We start from the raw sequence: 21968 nt of genomic DNA on the forward strand, positions 1-21968 counted from the left end.
AAGCAAAACACATCCTCTGCCATCGGCTGGGAGCAGTGTACAAGCAGAGAACAGGTAACTTCTGGACAAAATAACCATGGGATGGGAATCATCTGGTGGTAGAAGGAGGAGTCAGAAGGAGAATACGAATAAGTATTTTGATAATTATTCAGAGAAAGAAAGAAATTAAATTCTACAAAAAGGATGAGAGCCGCTCGCATCTCACTCATGATAAGAGCCAAGCCCTCCAACACTTGGGCCACTCTCCCTCGTGTTCCCAGACAGACCCAGATGGCATGTTCCCATCTGAGAGTGATCAAAAAAGGTAAATTTTCTCAAAGATGAAAGCATGACACTTGCACAAAATACCAAGTGAACATGTGTTGAAATTTTTACTTAAGTCATTAATTAATTAGGGAAGAAGCAAGGTGTCAAAAACCAATTCTAAGGAGCATCCAGAAAGTAGACACATACAAAGGCAATCAAGAGTGGGGATCAGATCTGTTAACGGAGAAATCAGCCCAGGAGACAAAATCCATTTGCTTCTCTGTGCATTGCAGTCATTTAAATGCATTACTCTTGGTTTCCTAGAATGTACAGAGTTGGAAAGTAGTTCAAAGACCATGACAGAGTTTGAGATAGTTTCTGCTAACCTAGAAGGTGCGTGTGACCACACACAGCATGCCGTAGGCCACCTGGTCATCTTTCTCTTGTCTGTTTTGCTCTCACATTGCAAGGCTTTTTATAACCTTTCCTGAGAGGCCTTATTCTTTCGATCAAGAACATTCATCTCCCTGATGCCACATGACTTGTTACCCCACCTCCTCTGGACCTTCTGCTGACCTCACATCCTACCCATGACTCTACCACTCCCTATCTGCTATCCCTGCTTTCTTGTTCTTGGAGCCCCTATAATCTGGCGTTTGTGCTCCCCTCTTTTCTCTCTCTCCCTTTCTCTAGAGAGCAGGGATTTCTGTCTGGCTTGATTGCTGTGGTGTCCTCAGATCCTAGACAGTGTGTGATAACAGCACATAAGCCTTCACTAAATATTGGTTCAGTGAACGAACAAATTAAAAACAAACATCAAAGGCACAGGGGTAAGAAAGGGGAGGTTTGGGCAGACAGCTCGGAGGACAGTTTTGGAAATGCACGCATAGATCGGATGGTTCCACTCACTTCTTGAAAACAGGTGACTGCTCCGATCTCTTCCTGTTATGCCTTCTTAGGAACAGCCTCCCTCCAGAGTAGGTCTGAATGTTTGATAAAGCAGATCATGCTGTAACAGCACATCCTAAAACCTCCTTCGCTTGGGAGGTCTAAAGTTGCAAAATTACCTTTGTTCAACTGGAGAGTCCTGCTGCATCCAAGAGCCGCTACTGATATCCTTTCCGTGATGGCCTCCTGCCCCCAGCCCCACCCCCCACAACCAGCCATGACTGCACATGGGCTGTTGGGTACTAACTCATTAACCTTCTCCACGAGGCATTAACAGTGACAACACCAAATAAGAGATTCGCTCCCTGAGATCCCTTTGCATATGTAGACTGATGTGAAACCATGATAACACATGAAGGCCACAGAGGGGCTATGGTCACTCACAAGGATATAGGTCCTGGCTCTTCTCTGTTACCTCTGTTACCTGCCTGTCTCCTCTCTGCTTTGGCTGAGAAACCCGCCTAGTCCTTATGATGTTCTCCCTCCTACTTGCATCACTGCTGCCTTCCGCAACAGGAGGGGGAACTGGACTGGAACTTCAATCAGGCCAAGGTGACAACGACTGAAACGTGAGTGTGCAACTCATCTGCACTGCAGCTGACCAGGCTGACAGCTGTCCTTCCCAGGCCCAAGGCCCTGACATCTGCCTATTGCAGGCATCAGCAGCCTGGCTTGAGGCTTGAGGACCAACTCCCACTCGGTCTTTGCACGGGGCAGGCAAGCAGAGGTGGTGTCAGGGAGGTGACATTCCTGGAAGCAGCGGTCAACCTATGACAGGCAGAGGGCAGCTGGCAGAGGTTTCCAGCGAGAAAGGGCCCCCACTGCCCAGAGCAGTAGCTTGCTTTTTAATTTATCTTACATTGGCTTCCTTCCTTCCCTGTCTCGCTTCTCCCAAATAAACCATGTGCTGAAATACTTGTCGTAGATTGACTGCTGGGGGGAACAAAAGACACTTGGAAAGGAAATAAACTCTATTTCATGGGTGAGTCACTGATTAGCACACAATTACTGGCCCTCATGGGCTGGAATACACTGCATCCAGGCTTGTTCTGCACACATCACCCTTTCCCTAGGCTCTGCCATCAGGTACAGGGTTATGGGAATACATGACGGAAAGAAGGCTATAGCCAGGGGACTGGAGTCTCCGAGCCAGACACGAGCCTGCAGACATGGAAATGCAGTTTTGCACAGGCGGTAAGAAAGGGATGGTTGACACATCATGCTGTCCTAAAAATACAGAGCCAACAAAAACACCTTCAAATACATTCATCAGCAAAGATTCCACTATTATAACTGATTGAGCAGCTCAGGAATGGAGAAGCCCAGAGAGGCGGAGGCAGTTGCCTGTGGTTGCACAGTGCAGGGCAAGCCAAGGCGTCCCGGCGGTTCAGGCTTTCTTCTATGAGTCGACTGCTGATAAGGGACGCCTTTCATTCCATCCAAATGTGAAAATCATGAAAAGCTATCCACAATTGCTACTCACTTTGAGCAAGGCTGTGTTCAGAAAAATCCTTGAACTGCAGGCTTAAAGTAAAGCAGAATAAAGCAACCGAGAAACTACTGGGATCAGCATCCGGCAGGGATGCTTTTATCAGCGCCCGTCCTTTCCTTGGAGCAAGCCGGCCAGCTGGCTGGCAGCACTGTAACTTGTTCTCCATCCATCAGGGAAATAAAGCATCCCATCCCAGAAATGATGCAGAGATGGCTGTTTTGCAGTGACCCAGCCTCTTCAAAGCACAGAAAATGTATTCTATCCCAAAAACCATTAGTGGCTCACACTTGGACTCCATTATCAAACCAGAATAGACCAAGAAACGTGATGGACATGTTTGTGATGCTTCCCCTAACCTGAATCAATGCTCCTTTTAAAACCATGGCTTACACAGAAATGATGGTATACCCCCCTCCTTAAGGAAAAGCTCCCCCTGCAAACACAACATGTTAATGAACCATCTCACAAGCCTACTGAGGGAACATACCATTTGGAGTGCCTGGAAGCTGGCAGAAAGTATTAAGCTCGACATCTCTCAAAATCCCTAATAATGGAATATCAGAAGGTCAGGATCCTATTAAATTCAAGCCTGTTTTTGCTACTTCCTGTGTCAATTTTTTGGCTCCATTACAGGTTCGTATTTTCCAGTTTGCCCATACGGTTTCTTTTTCTTCTTTCCCTGCTGTTCTTAACAGCACCCACATCACATGGCTCCATCATCTGCCCTCGCTCCTCTTAACTCCTGCATCTTCCCTTCCTCCTTCTATCCTGCCTGTGCACAAATATGTATTAACCACCCTCTAGACCCCTGAAAGATGGCAGACCCCATGTGCTATGGGCGGCAGGACCTCTTTCTGTGACAGAGCGTGACAGAGAGACACACACCAGGGACTCAGTGGGCTAGGGCATCAAGCTGAGGCCCGAGGGAGGACAGAAGGGTGACCATGTCAAGAGGGGAGCTCACAGAGATGTCCTGTAGTGGGAGAGTCCAGACACACCAAGGAGCTAGAAGACAAACTTCTAGCTAGGGAGCAGCACGTGTTAAGAGGCAGCTGGAGGGGATGGGCGGGGCCACTCCCACCTGCTGGCCAGGCCTTGTGACTTCTGTCCGGACAGCAGAGGTAAGCCAGTGAATGGAGTCAGGGGATGAGAGGATGCTGGGAATCTCTCTCTGCTTGCCTCCCTGTGCACTCTCTCCCTTCTACAGGTCCCTCCAGGGTGCACTTAACTGAGTCCTCCTTCATTACACATGTCTGTTTTGGTTCTTCATCCCCTCCCCCCACAACCATCGAATCTGGCCTTCATGCTTCACCACTTCCCTTCCACAGAGCCCAGCATACCTTTGTCTTCCTTTCCCTCCCTCCCTGTGTGCCCTGGTGAGGTTGACTTCTGCTCCCCTGATCCAAGCTGAGCCCTTGGCTACTCTGCTCAACAGGGTGTAGTGAAGGGGCTATTCTAGGGTTCTTATGATCAGTCCCTACAGAGCCTCATGGCCCCCACTTCCTTCCTCTTCAAGCACCCCACTGGGGGATGCCCATACCAAGTAGAAAAGACTTTTAAAAGGAAGCTGAGGTGGCAGAGGTGACAGCCCCACCTGAGTTCCCACCGGCAGCTGCCATCCCTGCCAGCTATGGGGCTGCGGCCCTCCACATTCCAGCCTGTCTGAGCCCCAGCCCCCTGCGTCCTGCCAACATCTCACATGCAGAGACAGGCAACCACATGGGTCCAGTCAGTCCCCAGCCTGGTGAGAAGTAACATGCACACAATTTTTTAAGAACCAAGTTCAGGGTAGTCTGTCCAACAGCAAAGGATAAATGACACTGTGTCTATGACAGGCTTAAAATATATTCTGTAAACTGCTTATGCTACAACATGTTTGTGTGGACATGCAAGCCATATATTTAACAATTACTTCAGAAAGGAGGCTCTACCTCCCATTTCTCAGAAAAACTGAAGCTGAAGAGGAGGCAGCCTCTACAGAGTCTATGAGAGGAAATAATGAATGTGGCCAGCAGGGAGGTGGGGAAAAGAGGGGAAAAAAAAAAAAAAAAAAAGATAGTTATTTAGAGCTCAAGGGGAAACTGAGAGGAAAGGGTTTCTGGGGCCATTGGCTTGGTCAGACATATGGGGGGCAGCATTATTTCTGAGGGCCTGCTCCGTGGTGATAGCAGGTGGAGACTATTCCTTTGCTCCTTGAAATTCAGTTTATATAGAATTCTTGGTAACTCTTCATTATCCAGAACGTTAGAATCATCAAACATTTTATTTATTAGGGTTTGAGGCCTTCCATATAAACCATAAGAACCATCTCTATGGCCTTGTTAAGATTCTACCGGGGCACCTGGGTGGCTCAGTGGTTAAGCCTCTGCCTTTGGCTCAGGTCACGATCTCAGGGTCCTGGGATCAAGTCCCAAATTGGGCTCCTTGCTCAGTAGGAAGCCTGCTTCCTCCTCTCTCTCTGCCTACCTCTCTGCTTACTTGTGATCTCTCTGTCAAATAAATAAATAAAAATCTTTATAAAAAGAAAAGATTCTACCACATTGTTGTATTTATTCTTGACTTCAAATGAAAAAGAACTAAGTTAGGCACAATGCAAAACCCTTACAGACATTTCCTTCTGCATTGCCATACCCTCTTACTCTATGCGGAAATCCTCATTACCATCTCTGTAAATGCTCTGCCATTCAGTCTTTGCCAAGTACCACACCGGGCATGCTAGGTACATCCACAGAGTGATCCCTTCCAAATTTTGTGAAGCTGGCATCTCCCCCGTTCTGCAAAGGAGGAGTCTGAGACTTCACAGTTGTACACACAGTAAACATTACAGCTAAGATTCCAACCCGGACTTCTCCAGTCCTGACTCGTTGTCCTTAAGGAGTCAACTGCAGTGTCCCTGTTAGGGGCTGAATTGTGTTTCCTTCAAATTCACACGCTGAAGTCCTAGAGCTTATGCTGAAGTACCTCAGTATGTGACTGTATTTGGACAGTCTTTAAAGAGGAAGCTAAGTTAAAATGAGGTCATTACAGTAGGCCCTAATCCAGTATGATAGTTGTCCTCACAAGAGATCACAGAGCACAGACATGCACAGAGGGAGGGCCATATGAAGACAGAGGGAGAAGATGGACATCTACAAGTTACAGGAGAGGAGCCTCAGAAGAAGGAAACCTAATGACACCATAATCTTGGGCTTCCAGGCTCCAAAAGAAAAGACATTTCTGGGGGCACCTGGGTGGCTCAGTGGGTTAAGCCTCTGCCTTCAGCTCAGTCATGGTCTCAGGGTCCTGGGATCGAGTCCCATGTCGGGCTCTCTCCTCAGCAGAGAGTCCACTTACCCCTCTCTCTCTGCCTGCTTGTAATCTCTCTCTCTCTCTCTCTCTCTGTTAAATAAATCTTAAAAAAAAAAATACATTTCTGTGAGAAAACAAATTCTTGTTGTTCTGGTCACTCAGTCTGTGGTATTTTCTTATGGCAGTCCTGGGACACTGATGACCCAAAAGATGAGCCATAGGATTTCATGTGTTTCACCTACTCCGTAGGGGACCACGCACTCTGACTTTAGACATGTTGTAAAACTCAGGTATTGGAACTAATTTAAGGAACTGAAGTATGGAAGCAAATCAGGAAGGGATAATATTCTTCTAGAAACAGGCCCAATAATTCAAATGAAATGTAATCTCCAGCAAATTAATAGCTGATGCAAGATAAGAATCATCCAGCCTCCTGGAAGCAGTCAATATAGGACAAACATATCAGCTGGTCCCAGAATCACTCTGTGGAAATCAAAAGCAAGGGCCTTTGAGTTCAATGGTCACATTGGTCACACTGTTTCCTAAGTCAAGAAGGCATGGGGCCTCCTTCTTTTCCAGATAGGACCAAAGGCAGCAGTTACCACTAGGAAACATCTTTCTTTTACATTAGATTCATTATCATATTCTACACCTTACTGGAAAGAGATGTTCTGGATCCCTATTTTGATGATGTAGCTTAGCCCAAAATTTTGTGCTTCTAGAAATTTACTCTGCCTGAATACTTGCCTTTTGGGCATCTGGTCTACAAATCAGAATGTCCTGGATTACTAATGAATTCCTCATTTCTTGACTTCAGGAGCAGGAGGACTATTAGAATATGACTGTTATGTGCCTTCTGTCACTCGACCTGTATCACAAGCTTCCAAGCACAGCTAGAGATGACGATCTCATGCACCCAGCTATACACAGTGGGACTCTCCCAACGCACGTTGGGGAATGCACCCAGTGAGGACCTGGGTCCGAAGAGTAGATTCCAGTCATGCACGCCATTGGCCAGCAACTTATGCTGTGACCATAATGCTGCCATTCAGGTGCAAAGGTACTTCCACATGCAAAAATGCCTCAGTGCCAATATGTACAAAAGTATGTATGTATCTATCATGCACAGTCCTAGAGACATGGTCATCATAGGGAGAGTAGTAAGTAATACAAGCCTGCATGCCACAGCAGAGAACATGGGAGAAGGGGGCAGAAGGCTTCTCAAAGGCCTGGGCATTCACAAAGCATCATGGACAGCAATGATCTCAATACAGATAATGTATCCAGTGTTTCTATAAAATATGTAAATATGCTTGGTTATTACATGTATGCAAGAATAAAATCATTTTTCCTTTTGTCCAGCGTGCTTACCTGTTATAGAGAAGAATGTCTGGCTTCCAAATCAGGCCATCTGGGAAACGGACAGTCTTCACACCCGGATATTCTGACATATTCCATTGTAAATAGTGATCTGTCCAAGACTGACACACAGATACAATGACATTAGCAGCACTTTGCTTCTGTGCCTACTTATATTTCTTCTACAAGATTATTAGATACATTCAGAGCCAAAACGAGATCCAGATACTTATTTACATAATTTAATTGTTATCTACAAAATATAAGGAAACTGAGAATTAAATAATCTCTTCCAAAATGACCATGAATAGCACAAAAAAAATTGCATTTAAGATTCTGCTGTCACCATGATTACATTCAGACGGTAGCAGTAAAGTTAATTCTGGTCCACTGCATGCCCCCAAGCCTTTCCCTCCCACAGCAGATGGGGTTTTTCTAGCCAAATGAGTGACTGTTCTGCTTTCAAAGTTCTCCACTGAAAGGACACTTGGGAAAAATAAATTCACTTACTTCAACTGGAATACGAACTGAGCTGGAAAAAAGGAGAATATTTATTTCCATGAAACAATTTTGTGCAGCTGCTGGGAAACCTCTCAGAACCTTCTAATGGGGGGCTGTTTTTGGATTGGAGTCCATATTCTCAGGAATAGTGCTTCTGATGTCACAACCGAAAAATACAAACACTTGGCCTTGGTGGTAAAACACTGAATCAGGACAAGTGTGCAGATGAGGACTCAAGAAATAGTCCTAAACACACCAGCACAGGTGCATCTCCTTGGGGCCAGGCCTTAAATTGGTTCTTGAGTGACCTCTGCCAGAGGAAGGCCCATGCCTGGGGTCCTTTGTCCAGGACCACATACCCCAGCCCTGCCTGGAGTCCACTAGCTCTATAAAGACTGGTCAGGAAGGATCCCACAGGCAGCTGCTATATACAAAAAGCACCACCAAGCCAGGGTTGCTGAGCTAGCCCATTTGGACTCAGCAGCTCCTATAAATGTGCCATAATCAGAGAAGACCCAAGCAAAGGCCCCATCCTGTATCCAGTCTCCCTGGGACCACCTGTACTCTGGAGCTCAGACCTTCTCAGGCTTAGAAAGGTATCTGATACAACACTTCCAGCTGGGACCAAGGCAACTCCCATAATCAAAAGTATCATTATTTCTACTGCAAAACATGCATACTGATACTAAGTCAGAAAAATAAATGCCTTCACTGCATATCTATTTCAGTTTGATTTTTAAACTCCGTGAGTCTGATGCAGAGTTACAAAAACAACATCAAGGGAGACAAAAGTCCTTTAATTTTCAAAGCTGTTGAGATTTGGGAATTGCAGCCAAGTGGTAGTGGATCACAGAGCATGTCCCAGAGATCCCTCCATCCTCTGGAGAGGACAGGTAAGTATCTGGAAAGGCAATCCCACTTCTGGGACCATCTGAAGTCAGATGAGAGGGAAGAGCTGGGAGAGTAATGTCACTTTACAGCCAGGAGCCTCTGAGAATGAAGATTTGTCAATGTATAATGTGTTGGAGAATCACCTGGGGGTATTTAGGATAGAAAGCCACCCCACTGATATTTCTAATTGATGTGGGTTGTTGGTGGAGGAGAAGGGAAGGAAAGTTCCCAGAGGACCAGTCTTGGTGAAGCTGGTTTTCAGGAATCCCTGGGCATCAACAAACTGTGTTTGCTCCAGACTGCTCCATCTCTGTAGCCCAGGGCACCATTCTTTTTCCTCCTTTGTCCTGGTGATGAGCCCATTCATACCCAACACCTGTGATTTCCTTACTAGAATCTCATCTTACCCTGGGATGCTTCTCTGGGTTGGTGACTCATTATTGCATAGCCTGTTACTCTCACTATGTTAATGAGGGTCACATGGCTCCCAGAATGAAGATGGGCATGGGAAGAAAATACCCATCTCCCTAGCCTGCTGAAATGAGGGGCAGAGCAGGGAGGTAAGGCAGGGAGTGGGAGCGCTTGGTTGGTTGGTCAAAGTTCAGCCTCTTCTGATGGCACCATGTGTGAGCTCTTGGCTACCTCCCTAGCAATCTCCCCCTACCCAACTCATGATCTTAGCTGCATGTGTCCTGTAGGCATACACCCTGACCGCCTTGTTTGTTTCAAGTCATGTGTACACCTCGCTGGTCATAATCCAGGAATGCTAGCATGACAACTATTCCTATTTACAAGAGGAGACTGGAGCACAGAGAAGCAACATCCTTTCTGTCAATCACTGGGTCAAGACTCAGGGCTGCATTGTTTGACTTCAAGAAGAGTGATCAGGATATAGAAGGAAGCAAGATGGTGGAGGAGTAGCAGACTGAAATATCATCAGGTCCCAGGAGTTCAGCTATCTAGTTATCAGACCATTCTGAACACCTACAAACTCAACAAGAGATAGAAGAGAAGAAGAGCAGCAATTCTTGGAGCAGAAAATCGACCACTTTCTGGAAAGTAGGACATGTGGAGAAGTGAATCCAAAGCGATGGAAACATGGACCGTGGGGGAAGGGGCCAGCTCCCAGGAAATGAAAGAGCAGCGGAGCACAAAATTGGAACTTTTAGAAGTCTGCTCCACTGAAGGATATCGCTCCAGAGGCTAAGCAGAGGGTGGAGCCCTTGGAGGGACAGTGTGGTCTCAGGACCCATGGGGTCACAGAAAGACCAGGGGTGCCTGAGTGTGGCAGAGTTCCTAGGTATCAGAGTGATGAAGCTTGCTACAGAGATGGAGCTGAGCAGTGGGCTCTCAGCTCAGGGCCACCTTAAACTGTGCTCTGAGGCAGAGTTGGGCCACTGTTCTTCGAGTGGGGATCCCACAAGTGGCAGATCCAGAGACCCCTCCTTCTTCCTCCTCTGGGAGAAGCTACGCGGGAGCATGCTGCAGGAATCTGCTGGATTTGGAGTCTCCAAACGGGGCTGTGCACCAGATATAGAAATGCACGTCACAGGCTGGATGAGCACAGTGCTGGATGGCTGGAGATCAGGGAGACAGGAGGGATTAACTGCTTTTCTCTGAGGGCACACTGAGGAGTGGGGCCCTGAGTTCTTGGCTCCTCTGGACAGGAGACTGAAAGGCTGCCATATTCATTCTCATCCTCCAAAGCTGTATGGAAAGCATTCAGGGAACAAAACCTACCTAGAGCGAACCCAAGCTGATTACTTAGCCTGGCCCCTGGCAATATCAAGGGCAGTGCAATTCCACCTCAGGCAAAGACATCTGAGAATCACTGCAAGAGGCCCCTTCCCCAGATCAGCAAGAGCATCCAGCCAAGACCAAGTTTGCTAATCAGTGAGAAATGTGGAACTCCAGAGCTAGGGGAAAGCAATACATAGAATTCATGGCTTTCCCCCATGATCCTTTTGTCTTTCAAAGATAATTTTTTTAAATTTTATTATTTTCTTGTTCTATTTTTTTAACTTTTCTTCTTTCCTATTTTAACATTTTTTAACTATTTTATCTTATAAATACCTTTTTTTAAAAAACTTTTTAAATTTTCATTGGTGGTGACCTTGTGGTACAATGGTAGCGCATCTGACTCCATAAATTTTCATTAGTATAGTCATATTTTATCCCTTCATTGTATTTAACCTTATTTACTGTATATGTATAGATTTTTTTTCTTAAAAATTTGGACATATTTTCTAATAGATCAAAATATACCCAAAATCTAGTGCACAGATTTGTTCTAGTCTCCAATCTGATCACATTTTCTCCTCTTTTTTTTTTCCAAATAACTTCTTATCAATTCCTTTTTTAGAATCTTTTTTTTTTTAAATTTTATTTATTTATTTGACAGACAGAGATCACAAGTAGGCAGAGAAGCAGGCAAAGAGAGAGGAGGAAGCAGGCTCCCTGCTGAGTAGAGAGCTTGATACAGGGCTTGATCCCAGGATCCTGGGATCATGACCTGAGCAGAAGGCAGAGGCTTAACCCGCTGAGCCACCCAGGTGCCCCCCCTTTTTAGAATCTTTTAAAATTTTCATCTGTATAGTCATATTTCATCCCTTCATTGTGTTTACCCTTATTTTCATATATATTTAAGTTTTTCTTTCTTTAAAATTTTGGGAGGTAATTTCTTCTAAGAGACCAAAATACACCCAAAATTAAGTGGGTGGCTCTGTTCTATTCACAAGTCTAATATATATATATAATTTTATTTATTTTTTATTTTTTCATTTTGCCCCTTTTCTTCTCCCCCTTGTTTTGTGTCTCTTCTGATTTGGTTAGCATCTTATTTTTCTGGGGTTTTTGCCATCATTCTCAGTATTTTGTTCTCTCATTCTTCTATTCTTATCTGGATAAAATGACAAGGCAGAAAAATTCACCACAAAAAAAAAAAAAGAATTAGAAGAAGAAGAACTAGAGGCTGTAACAACAGCTAGGGATCTAATCAATATGGACATTAGCAATATGTCAGAACTAGAGTTCAAAATGACGATTATCAAGGTGCTAGCTGGGCTCTAAAAAAGCATGGAAGATTATTAGAGAAACCCTTTCTGGAGAAATAAAAGTCCTTTCTGGAGATATAAAAGAACTAAAGTCTAACAAAGTTGATATCAAAAAAGCTATTATTGAGGTATAATAAAAAATGGAGGCTTTTACTGCTCAGATATATGAGGCAGAAGATAGAATTAGTGTTATAGAAAACCAAATGCTGGAGAATAAAGAAGCTAGGCAAAAGAGAGACAAACAACTACTGGACCATAAGGGGAGACTTCAAAAGATAAGTGATACCTGTTGAGTCAGCAGTCCGGGAATGCAGGAGGAAGAATAGAAATGACTGCTGGGGCCGCCATCTTCCAGCCCCCTCCCCCTTTTCCTCAACCCTTGACCCTCCTGCCAAAAGGATGTATGCCCAGGTTACATCTCCATAGGTAACCTGATACCTATGGAGGAAACAGAAGTATCAGGATGCCCACACCCCATACCCTCTGATCATCAAATACCCTACCATATATGGATGTAAGCCCATGCCCTGCCTTGGCCCGATAAAAGACCCCCACCACCTCCCTCCCAGCATGACTTCCCCAACTCTGCTTTCCAGATCATGGAACCTCACCTGAGGGTTCACACCTCCTTCCTGTGCAACATTCCTGGCTCCTCTTTTCTTGAGCACTGAAACTTCACCGGAGAGTGCCTTTAATAAATCTTGCCTTGTGCTTACCTCGCCTGGTGTCATTTTATCTCGCCTATAAAACTTTACAATACCATAAGACAAAACAATATTGGAATAACTGGGATCTTAGAAGAATAGAAAGAGATCAGCAGAAGGAGAGTGTATTGGAGCAAATTATAGTAAAGAATTTCCCTAATATGGCATAGGAACAAGCATCAAAATCCAGGTGGCACAGAGAACCCCCCTCAAAATCCACACTCCATCATCTAATAGTAAAACTTACAAGTCTCAGTGACAAAGAGAAAATTCTGAAAGCAGATTGGGACAAGAGGTCTGTAACATACAATCTTAGAAATATTAGGCTGGCAGCAGACCTATCCACAGAGACATGGAAGGCCAGAAAGGACGGGCATGATATATACAGAGCACTAAATGAGAAAAATATGCAGGCAAGAATACTATATCCAGCTAGATTGTCACTGAAAATAGAAGGAGAGATATAAAGTTTCCAGGATAAACAAAAATTAAAAGAATTTGCAAACACTAAACCAGCCCTACAGGAAATATTAAAAGGGATCTTCTAAGCAAAGAGAGGACCTAAAAGTAACAGACCAGAAAGGAACAGAGACAATATACAGTAACAGTCACCTTACAGGCAATACAATGAAACTAAATTCATATCTTTTGATAGTTACCCTGAATGTAAATAGGCTAAATATCCCATTCAAAAGACACAGAGTATCAAATGGATAAAAAAACAAGACCCATAGATATGCTGTTTATAAGAAACTCATTTTAAATCCAAAAACACTTCCAGATTTAAAGCGATGGGGTGGAAAACAATTCATGTTTTCAGACATTAAAATGAAGTTGGGATGGCAATCCTTTTATCAGATAAATTAGACTTTAAGCCAAAGATTATAATAAGAGATGAGGAAGGACGCTATATCACACTTAAAGAGTCTGTCCAGCAATAAGATCTAAAAATTTTAAATATCCATGCCCCTAACATGGGAGCAATTATATAAATCAATTAATAACAAAATCAAGCAAACATGACAATAATACAATGATAGGAGACATTAAGAGGCCCCTTACTGAAATGGACAGATCATCTAAGCAAAAGATCAACAAGGAAATAAAGGCTTTAAATGACACACTGGACCAGATAGACATCACAGATATATTCAGAGCATTCCATCCCAAAGCAACAGGATACACATTCTTCTCTTGTGGAAGAGAACATTCTCCAGAATAGATCACATCCTGGGTCACAAATCAGGTCTCAACTGATACCAAAAGACTAGGATCATTCCCTGAATATTTTCAGACCACAATGATCTGAAACTAGAATTCGATCACAAGAAGAAAGTTGGAAAGAACTCAAATACATGAAGGCTAAAGAGCATCCTACTATAGAATGAAGGAGTCAACCAGGAAATTAAAGAAGAACTGAAAAATATTCATAGAAACAAGTGAAAATAAAAACATAAATTTTCAAAATCTTTGGGACACAGCAAAGGTGGTCCTGAGAGGAAAGTATACAGCAATACAAGCCTTTCTCAAGAAACAAGAAAGGTCTCAAGTACACAACCTAACCCTATACCTAAAGGAGCTGGAGAAAGAACAGCAAAGAAAGCCTAAACACAGCAGGAGAAAAATAATGAATATCAGAGCAGAAATCAATGAAATAGAAACCAAAAAAAAAAAAAAAACAGTAAAATAAATCAATGAAACTAGGAGCTGGTTCACTGAATTATTAAGATTGATAAACTCCTGGCCAGACCTATCAAAAAGAAAAGAGAAAGGACCCAAATGAATAAAATCATAAGTGAAAGAGAAGAGATCACAACTAACACCAAAGAAATACAATTATAAGAACAAATTAAGAGCAACTATATGCCAGCAAATTTGACAATTTGAAATGGATGCATTCCTAGAGACATATAAACTACTAAAACTGAACTAGGAAAATAGAAAACCTGAACAGACTCATAACCAGTAAGGAGGTTGAAGAAATCATCAAAAATCTCCCAACAGGGTCACCTGTGTGGCTCAGTTGGTTGGGCGGCTGCCTTGGCTCAGGTCATGATCCTGGAGTCCTGGGATCGAGTCCCACATCAGGCTCCCTGCTTGCCAGGGAGTCTACTTCTCCCTCTGACCAACCCCCTTCTCGTGCCCTCTCTCTGTCTCTCTCAAATAAATAAATAAAATTTGAAAAAAAAAATCTCCTAACAAACAAGGGCCGAGGGCTGAGGGCCACACAGCTTCCCAGGAGAATTCTACCAAACATTTAAAGAAAAAATAATAGCTATTCTTCCGAAACTATTCCAAAACCTAGAAATGGAAGGAAAACTTCCAAATGCATTTTATGAAGCCAGCATTACCCTGATCCCCAAACCAGACACAGATCCTATCAAAAAGCAGAATTACAGACCAATATCCTTGATGAACACAGATGCAAAAATTCTCACCAAAATACTAGCCAATAGAATGCAACAGTACATAAAAGGATTATTCACTATAACCAGGTGGGATTTATTCCTGGGTTGCAAGGTTAGTTCAACATCCTCAAATCAATCAATGTGATACAATATATTAATAAAAGAAAGAACAAGAACCATATGATACTCTCAATAGATGCTTAAAAAGCATTTGACAAAGTACAGCATCCTTTCTTCAACAGAATTCTTCAAAGTGTAGGGACAGAGGCTATATACCTCAATACCATCAAAGCCATCTATGAAAAACTCACAGTGAATATCATTCTCAATGGTAAAAACCTGACAGCTTTTCTCCTAAGGTCAGGAACACAACAGGTATATCCACTATCACCACTGCTCTTCCACATAGTACTAGAAGTCCTAGCCTCAGCAATCAGAAAACAAAAAGAAATTAAAGGCATCCAGATCAGCAAAGAAGTTGTCAAACTCTCACTCTCTGTAGATGATAAGATAACTTATGTGGAAAACCCAAAAAAATCACTCCAAAACTGCTAGACTTCATACAAGAATTCAGCAACATATCAGGATATAAAATCAATGCACAGAAATCAGTTGCATTTCTATACACCAACAGCAAGATAGAAGAAAGAGAAATTAAGGAGACAATCCCATTTACAATTGCACCCAAAACCATAAGACACCTAGGAATAAACCTAACCAAAGGGGCAATGAACCTGTACTCAGAAAACTAAAAATTACTCATGATAGAAATTGAGGAACACACAAAGAAATGGAAAAATGTTCCATGCTCATGGTTTGAAGAGTATATATTGTGAAAATGCCTATATTACCTAAAGCAATCTACACACTTAATGCAATCCCTATCAAAATCCCATCCATTTTTTCCAAAGAAATGGAACAAATAATCCTAAAAGTTATATGGAATCAGAAAAGACCTTGAATAGCCAGAGGAATGTTGAAAAAGAAAGCCAAAGTTGGTGACATCAGAATCCCCGACTTCAAGCTCTATTACAAAACTGTCATTATCAAGACAGTATGATATAGGCACAAAAACAGACACATAGATCAATGGAATATATTAGAGAGTCCAGAAATAGACCCTCAACTCTATGTCCAACTAATCTTTGACAAAGCAGGAAAGAATGTCCAATGGAAAAGAAGACAGTCTCTTCAACAAATGGTGTTGGGAAAATTGGAAAGCCACATGCAGAAAATGAAACTGGACCATTTCTGTATACCATAAACAAAAATACACTCAAAGTTGATGAAAGACCTCAATGTGAGACAGGAATCCATCAAAATCCTTGAGGAGAACACAGGCAGCAACCTCTTTACCTCAGCCACAGCAACCTCTTCCAAGAAACACTGCCAAAGGCAAGGACTTCATCAAGATCAGAAGCTTTTGCATAGTAAAGGAAACAGGAAAAAAAACCAAAAGACAATTGACAGAACAGGAGATGATATTTGCAAATAACATATCAGATAAAGCGCTAGTATCTAAAATCTAGAAAGAACTTACCAAACTCAACACCCAAAGAACAAATAATCCAATCAAGAAATGGGCAGAAGACATGAACAGACAATTCTGCAAAGATTATTTCCAAATGGACAACAGACACATGAAAACGTGCTCCACATCATTCAGCATCAGGGAAATACAAATCGAAACCACAGTGAGATACCAACTCACACCAGTCAGAATGGCTAAAATTAACAAGTCAGGAAACAACGTATGTTGGAGAGGATGTGGAGAAAGGGGAACCCTCCTACACTTTTGGTGGGAATGCAAGCTGGTGAAGCCACTCTGGAAAACAGTGTGGAGCTCCTCAAAAATTTGAAAATAGAGCTACCCTATGACCCAGCAATCGCACTACTGGTATTTACCCCAAAGATACAAATGAAGTGATCTGAAGGGACACGTGTCCCCGAATGTTTATAGAAGCAATGTCCACAATAGCCAAACTATGGAAAGAACCTAGATGTCTATGAACAGATGAATGGATAAAGAAGATGAGGTATATACATATATACAATGGAATACTATGCAGCCATCAAAAGGAAAAAATCTTGCCTTTTACAACAACATGGATGGAACTAGAGGGTATTATGCTGAGCGAAATAAGTCAATCAAAGAAAGACAAGTATCATATGATCTCTCTGATATGAGGAATTTGAGAGGCAAGGTGGGTGGTTTGGGGGTTAAGGAAGGGAAAAATGAAACAAGATGGGATCGGGAGGGAGACAAACCATAAGAGACTCTTAATCTCATGAAACAAACTGAGGGTCACTGGGGGGTAGGATGGTAGGGATAGGGTGGCTGCACTGTGGACATTGGGGAAGGTATGTGCTATGGTGACTCCTGTGAAATGTGTAAGCTGATGATCCTCAGACCCGTACCCCTGGGGCAAATAATACATTATATGTTAATTTAAAAAAAAAAAAAAGAGTGATCTGTAGGCTCTACCATGGCCAGTTCTTCTTAGCAAATGTCTCTGCATTGGCAGACTTCCCACCACAGGGAGGTGGGCTCCTCATCGTCCCAGAAGGTGCCTCGCATCTGCTCACTTGAAAGCCAAGCTGGGTCTCCCCCACCTCAGGACAGGAAAGGTGGGCTTCAGGGAGAGGTGGAAATCAGGCAGCCCTAGGTTCTCACCAAGCCTGTGGCAGAGCCAGTTGTGTGAGCTCAAGCAAGTTGTTAAACAAAAAACCATGGGCCCCAAATTACTTGGCCAAGTCACCAAACTGGGCTTAATACTTAACTGCAGTTTCAATCAACTCCAGAGATTTAAGCCTTAAAGGGCCAGTCTTGAATTTTCTGATCAGCATCAGTGAGGTCAACTGTCAAAAGCCCACTTTGGAAAACAGTGTGGAGATTCCTCAAGAAATTAAAAATAGAGCTTCCCTATGACCTTGCAATTGCACTACTGGGTACTTACCCCAAAGATACAGATGTCGTGAAAAGAAGGGCCATATGTACCCCAATGTTTATAGCAGCAATGGCCACAGTCGCCAAACTGTGGAAAGAACCAAGATGCCCTTCAACAGACGAATGGATAAGGAAGATGTGGTCCATATACACTATGGAGTATTATGCCTCCATCAGAAAGGATGAATACCCAACTTTTGTAGCAACATGGACGGGACTGGAAGAGATTATGCTGAGTGAAATAAGTCAAGCAGAGAGGGTCAATCATCATATGGTTTCACTTATTTGTGGAGCATAACAAACAGCATGGAGGACAAGGGGAGATGGAGAGGAGAAGGGAGTTGAGGGAAATTGGAAGGGGAGGTGAACCATGAGAGACTATGGACTCTGAAGAACAATCTGAGGGTTTTTAAGGGGTGGGGGGTGGGAGGTTGGGGGAACCAGGTGGTGGGTATTAGAGAGGGCACGGATTGCATGGAGCACTGGGTGTGGTACAAAAACAATGAATACTGTTACACTGAAAAAATAAATTAATTTTTTAAAAAAAGCCCCTCTCTATCCTCCAGTGGAAGATGAGGTAATCTGCTTGATAAGACCCCCCTACCCTTCCCTGTAAGGGAAAGTGACCTTGTCTGAAACAATTCTTTCTTTTCTCTTGCTTGTAATTTTCTTGCCCTGCCCCCCATCCTTTAAAAACTTTCCATTTTGTGCAACTCCTGGGAATTCATTCCTCTCTACTTGTTGGGTAGGGTGCCGCCCAACTCACAAATTGATCATTTAATTAAGCCAATTAGATCTTCAACCTTACTTGGTTGCAATTTGTTTTTTCACAAGGTAAACCTCCCTCTCTGAGCTGTGGCTTCCTCACAGGTGCCCTGCCTCGCAGGGCAGGATGGTGCTGTGAGGATGAAATGTGTACAGTAGCAGGTCAGTCACATGGCCATAGCAGGAATGTGACAAATAATGATGGCATACCCAAAAAAAAAAAAAAAAAAAGCAAAAGAAGGACTTCTCCATTTCACAAGACCCTATAGGACAAGACAGCTGTAAGAACCAAGCTTTACCCAAAGGTATAGAGACACCATCAACTGGGCACAGGAGGCTGTAGCAGGAACCTTGGCTCTGTGTGCCCTGGGAGCAGGATCAGAGCCCAGGACCCCAAAGGTTTCCATGAACATTTCTGAAAACCGAATATGTAAAAGGGCTTGTAAGCAATCATGTTCCAGAAACAGGTTTTTTATCCTCTTGAAGCACTCACTCCCCACTCAGAAAGTAGGTCCCTGGAGGGCAGAGGTCCTGCACAAAATCTTCCTACAAACAGTGCCTGGCATGTTGGGTACCTGATAGTAAGTGTCAACCTAGAAACGACAACCATGTTCTTCATCTGGGATCAGAATAGTTGACTCAAAGAATTTTCAAAACATATATCTGGGGCACCTGGGTGGCTCAGTGGGTTAAAGCCTCTGCCTTCAGGACAGTTCATGATCCCAGGGCCTTGGGATCAGGTCCTGCAGCAGGCTCTCTGCTCAGCAGGGAGCCTGCTTCCCTTCCTCTCTCTCTGCCTGCCTCTCTGCCTACTTGTCATCTCTGTCTCTTAAATAAATAAATAAAATCTTAAAACAACAGGACAACAACAAAAAACACATATGTACGGAGTTTTCCAAAGCCAAGTCTTTCACACCAACAACCAGTTCTTGATTCTCTGGACAAGAACCGGATGTCCAGCCATTTGGTTCAATTCAGATCCTCTTTACCTGGAGTTAGTGTCAGATAATTACTCCCAGAGCATCTGGAAGAATCTCTGCTTTTCCTTCTCTTCCATTTCTGAGGGATCCCTTCTCATTTCGTCTTCAAGATATGATTAAGTAGGGTTGTTACGAGGACATACAAGGGAGGAAGGGGCCCTGGATGTGAAACACACCATAGGAACCCCAATTCTTCCATGTGTCTGAGAACTGGCCTCATTAGCATTTGCCTTGAGCCCACAGGAAACTTTTTAAGTGTGTGTGCATGCACATGCATGAAAATATTTATAGCAGGAGAACGAGAGAGAAGAGAAAGTACGTCTGGTATAATAAGAAACATATTTGGTCTATGTCCCAGGTTCTTGGCACAGGGCTTCTAAAACCTTGGTTATTCCCTGAGGATAGCAATGTCTCTTGTTATTCATATATCTGAGTCCATCTAAGATTATTCTAAGGAGATGAGGTGACTTAAGGTGGATCCCCTAGATTACCTCAGATAGCCAGGATGAAGCTGGACATCAAAGAGACCAAGCTTTGACTCCCAGGTGGGATTTTTCAGCCCCACCCAAACTTAATATCCAGGCAGAGGAGAGAGAATGAAGAATGGATTATAAAAACCCTTGAACAAAATTCAGAGCTTCTGGGTTGGTGACCAGGTGCCAGGACAGTAGCCCACAGAGGGCAGAAAAGCTCTGTGTCTCCCCCATACCTTGCCCTATGCCTCTCTTCCATTTACTTGTTCCTGACCAGTATTCTTTATAATAAATCAGTAAATATAAGTGTTTTCTTGAGTTCCATGAGATGTTCTGAATTTGAACTCAGCTGGACAGAAGTATGAGGAGCCTGGACACCCACATTGTGGCTGGCATGCTTTGGGGGTAGACCTGTGGGACTGAGACCTTGACTTGTAGGATCTGATGGTAATTCCAGGTAGAGAGGATCAGAATAGAACTGAAAGGCTGGACACCCAGTCTGTGTCCAGAGAATCAGAGAACTGATCGTAGGTGTGAAAAAGCATGTACTTGGTGTCAGAAAACTCCATACATGTGTGTTTTGAAAATTCTTCGAGTCAACGGTTTTGATCTCAGAAGAAGAAAGTGGGCCTTCTCCTTCCTCCTTCCTCCTTCCTCCTTCCTTCCTTCTTGGGTCGTCAGGCTCCGGGAGCGCAGGAGGAACAACAGAAATGACTGGCGGTTCTGGGAGTGCAGGAGGAATAAGAGAAATGACCATGGGTCCTGCCATCTTCCCGCCTCCTCCCACGCTTTCCTTCACCCTTGACTCTCCCGCCAAAAGGATGTATGCCCAGGTCACATCTCCAAAGGTAACCCGATACCTATGCAGGAAACAGATAAAAGACACGCGCCCCCACCCCCCTGCCCCCCCTGCCCCCCCACCCACTGCCAATTCCCTCCCAGTGCGACTTCCCCCACTCCTCTTTCCAGAGTCAAGGAACCTCGCCCCAAGGGTGCCCACCTCCTCCCAGTGCAACTTTCCTGGCTCCCCTACTCCTGAGCCCCGAAACTTCACCGGAGAGTGCCTTTAATAAATCTTGCCTTGCACCCACTTTGCCTGGTGTTGTGTTTATCTCGCCTATAAAACCTTACACCCCTGACATTTTTTTCTCTCTGTATGACATCACGATTGAAATCATCATTAACTGTGGGTTGTTATGAGGGCCCTAAGCAAGGCATTGGCTGGCTTGTGTGTGAACGTAATGTGCAGCATTTCTACATGTCAGAGATGAAGTGGTAGAGAAAACAAATTTAAAAAGTAAACGTTTTAGAAATAAACATGGTTTACAATGTAACATTCTACAATGTGAATACTATTCATTCCATAATTAGAATCAGGAAGTACAAAATAGAGAACATAAAAAGGATGGGGAATGTAGAGCCAGAAGAATGGTCAAAATTCCGAGATCAGAGGCCAGACTCTTTTGAAAAGCACAGGCAAGTCTTTGGATTTCCCTTCAGAAACCGAAATGGTTCTTCTATTTCTTCTCACAGATTAAATCAGATTATATCTGACAGGCTTCCCAAAATGATGAAACTACTCTATAGAAAAAAAATACCCCAAGCACTTCCTCCTAGGAATAAGAAGAGGTAAACAGAACAGCAACTTTCTCTTCCTTCAGGTTATCTAAATAACTGGAAATTCCTGCCAAATCAAGGGTGAGTGAAAAAAAGGAAAACATAGTAACAAACTGTAACTCAAAAGAAAATCTAATTTAATTAATTTATTTTACTTTTCCATCCTTCTATTCAGACTGTATAGAAAATCTCTCATTTGCAGAATATTGACCTCAGAGTTCAAATACCCTGGGGGAACAGATTATGCAGATTCAGGTTTTCAGAACAGCAATTCAGCAACAGGAAGCTCTGGGAAA

At 43.4% G+C, this 21968-nt stretch overlaps 1 protein-coding gene across 1 annotated transcript in view; it reads right to left on the reverse strand.

The window, feature by feature from the left end:
- Positions 1-7395, reverse strand: part of LOC122893809 (CHRNA7-FAM7A fusion protein) — a 49889-nt gene extending 42494 nt beyond the window's left edge. Inside the window, exon 1 of the mRNA XM_044231088.1 lies at positions 7346-7395. The gene's annotated coding sequence lies outside the window, so the exon portion shown is untranslated. The remainder of the gene's footprint in view (positions 1-7345) is intronic.
- Between the last annotated feature and the right edge of the window lie 14573 nt (positions 7396-21968).

Source organism: Neovison vison, chromosome 13 (genome assembly GCF_020171115.1).
Source record: "Neovison vison isolate M4711 chromosome 13, ASM_NN_V1, whole genome shotgun sequence".
Taxonomy (NCBI): Eukaryota; Metazoa; Chordata; class Mammalia; order Carnivora; family Mustelidae; genus Neogale; species Neogale vison.